The sequence below is a fragment of the Triticum dicoccoides genome, chromosome 7A (assembly GCF_002162155.2).
Source record: "Triticum dicoccoides isolate Atlit2015 ecotype Zavitan chromosome 7A, WEW_v2.0, whole genome shotgun sequence".
NCBI lineage: Eukaryota > Viridiplantae > Streptophyta > Magnoliopsida > Poales > Poaceae > Triticum > Triticum dicoccoides.
Genome location: NC_041392.1, coordinates 292,790,454 through 292,794,121, shown reverse-complemented (window position 1 = coordinate 292,794,121; position 3,668 = coordinate 292,790,454).

The window sequence follows — 3,668 nt, the reverse complement described above, 5'->3', positions numbered from 1 at the left end:
GGTGGAGGGGATCGAACAGGGGGCGCCCCTCCTACGGGTGAGTGGGTGACGGCGCAGGGAGGGAACGAGGGAGAGTGGGGATCGTGGGGGGATGTGGGAGGTGTCGGTGGGGTTACGGGTTAGGGTTCGGTGGTGGGAAGGCCTAAGTAGGCCAGAGGCGTGGGCCGGCCTGGCTGGGCCATGGCCCAGTTGGGCCAAGGGTCCAGTGGGGGGGGGGAGGGGTGTATTTATCTCCCCCCATTTCATTTATTTTTGGATTTTGTTTTTATTTCTTTTTCTTTTCTGTTTTAATTTTACATTTTAAATACACTAGTTTTATAAAATACATTAGTTGCACCTAAATTAGTGTTAACCAATATGCCACCACCACAATCAACTTGGCACCTAAAATAAATTAGTTTGTAATTGTTTATTATTTAAAAGCATTTAAATAATTGTTCTCGCTGCGTTTTATACATTTTATAGTATTTAAACAATTTTTTTTAAAGTGTGGTCTCTTCACCAAAATTACCTTTGCTTTATTTGGCATAACTCAAACATTTTAGTTTTAAAGTTTGGAAACTTTTACCGTTTGATTTGATTTTGAATTTGAATTTGAATCAGTTCTGAACTAACGCGAGATTATCGACAATAATCGAGGTGACGTGGCATAATAACCCGAGAGTTACTGTAGCTTGATTACCCGGGCGTCACACTCTCAAACGACAAAAGCCGTATAGTAACTCTGACCAGCCAACCGTTTATGGTTGTAGGGGGTGGGCTATTTATAGCCACTAGGCAACCCGACCTGATTTGTCCAAAATGACCCTGGGTCACTAAGGAACTGACACGTGTTCCAACGGTCAGATTTCAAACACACACGACAACTTTACTTGGGCTACAAGCAAAGCTGACTTATCCAGCTCTGGATAAGATTTGCTCTCATTGTCTTCGCTCGAAGACATAGGATTTTTGGTTAAGCATCACTTCAGTCATTCTGATTGGTTCACTTGGACCCCACTTAACAGTATGGTGGTTCCTATGACTCAACAAAGAAGAAAAAGAACGACGAAACAATTAAGTCTTCGCGCTCCATAGTCTTCACTCGATGTCTTCTCTTGTCATAGTCTTCAATGTGACTGTCTTCACATACCACCTTTGACGTCAATGTCTTCATACATTTTTAGGGGTCATCTCTGGTAGGAAAACCAAATCAATGAGGGACTTCTACCTGTGTTATCCTGCAATTCTCACAAACACATTAGTCCCTCAACTAGGTTTGTCGTCAATACTCCAAAACCAACTAGGGGTGGCACTAGATACACTTACAGATCGTATTGCCCTTCCATTTCCACTATCAAAATCCAAAAGTCATGATTGGTTTCTCACTCTGTTTTTCATAGTTTATCACTTTATATCATAATTTAGGCACCTCTACAGCTATTTTTTTTTGCAAAATCAAGCTTCAGTGCTATGGTTACTGAGAACATGCCGGCATTTTGCAGGAATTAACAAAGAGGTCAAGTGAGCAGCTTACATCAGTTCCGAGGATGCCATGGCGAACCGGCAGTGCACGAGCTCATCCTGGACGTACCACTTTAGGTCCTTGGGTTGCTTCCCGAGCCCTAGGGGATCAAACCCATAGTCACCAGGCAGCCCACAACGACAAACACCAAGCAACCCATCAGCCTAACAAGCAAACATCGCCACCTGCAGAGAACGCCATCAGAGATTACCAAATCGAACCGCCATGCTCCAAGCTCGCTCACGTATTTCACCCCGAAACACGCACAAATCAAGCCCTCGCGGTCCAACCTGCAAGCTCGCTCACCGATTTCACCCGAGCCACGCACAAATCGAACCCCCGTACGTCCTCCAATCTCGCCCATGGATTTCACTTGAGCCACGCACAGATTGAACCCCCGCCAGCATCGCGTGCGTGCGAGGAACTGCTCAGAAATCAGGGTCGGGGGGGCTCGGGGAAGAGCAAGCAGCGAGCACGCGGAGACCACGGCCGGCGACGGTGAGCAGAAACCACGATGGGGAGGATCCTCACCTGCTCCAGAGGTGGGTGCGGCCGGGCGGGTGGGGAGCAACACCGCGAAGACGGCGGCGTGCGGAGGGCAGGGCGGCCGCAGGAGAGGCGAAGTGGGGGCCGCCGCGGTGGGATGGGACGGGGGAGGCGAGGTCATGGAAGAAGGGCGACTGGCGCGCCGTGCGGCCGCAGGAGGAGGAGGAGGGGATCTGGATCGGAGGTGGAGGTGGAGGTGGAGGGGATCTGGATCAGAAGTGGGTTTTTTAGACGGGGGTGGGTGGAATGGGACGACGGTTGGTGGGGTGGGGTGGATCGGGCCGGGGTGGACACGCTTAGTAGTAGCGTGGGGGTCTTACCTGCGCTACTACTACTTACTTAGTAGTAGCGCTAGTTTTATACACCTCGCTACTACTATGGCCTATCCCGGGGGCATTGTTGGAGACCATTTAGTAGTAGCGCGGGTTTATACCCCTCGCTACTACTATCAACTTAGTAGTAGCGCAGTTTTTATACCCCTCGCTGCTACTAATTAGCAGTAGCGCCCATTTTTAAACCGCGCTACTGATAAACTTTTGTGTATAAGGTTTTCCCTAGTAGTGATAGGAGGAAAAACACCGGAATATGATAGGAATGCACATGGGAAACAGAGCATTTGTGAACATAGGATTTCAGTCAACTTGGGTGTTTGGTTCACAGGAAAAGGAGGAGCAGAGGAATGCAAAGAAACATGGCCAAAATAGTGTGAAACCATATGAAAGATTGTACAGTTAGAATGTTATTCTGCCACTAATGCGCTTGGTCTTGTTTCCATGAATAGGATTTTGAGAAGTAGGTCTAGGTGGATGTTTTGCTCCATTCCTTTCAACAAAATGCATAAATAATTGAATAGTAGAGTGCCATAGGAAAATTTCCTATTGCTATGTTTTTTCGTTGAACCACAATAGCCCTAATGGATCGACATGAATGTAGAGTAATAAGTGATGCGACAAGTGTACAGCCTCTTTGCCGTAGCCGCGTCGACCTCAGCATCATTGGGTTGGTCGCTGAAGAAGTTGAGGCAGAGGTGGCTATTGGAGGTGTGGAGGAAGATCTGAGGAATCTGTAGACGGAGTCCAGGGCACTGCTCTGTTGTGATGGATCGTTCCGTCCTTGGAGCAGCTCTAATGAGCCGTAAGACGTCAAGGCTGAAGCAGCACAAGACAGACATCGTTAATCTCAAGTGGGATTCTAATAGCATATCCAATAGATGATGTAAAATGCATTACCAAAAAGTGATAGATGTAAAATTTACATCCCCAAAAACCATCTGACTACAACATATGAGGTAAAACTGTTGACTCTAAACTTAACTGTCGAAACTAAAATTTACTGTGGAATCTGAATGTTACTGTCGAAACTGAACGCCATGGTAGCAGAGAGGCACTTCACATGGGATAGTTTAGGGAGGGCCTGCAGTTCATCTTGAACCTGCACCCCCTGAGCTGCCAGCCACCACCGGCCGAACCCCGCGCCACCTCGCCGCCTCGAAACAACTCCCCACCGCCGCCTCGCTGCCCCGAAACAACTCCCCACTGCCGGTCTGCCGCCGCCTCGCCGCCCCGAAACAACTCCCCACCGCCGGTCCGCCGCCCTGAAACAACTCCCCACTGTCGGT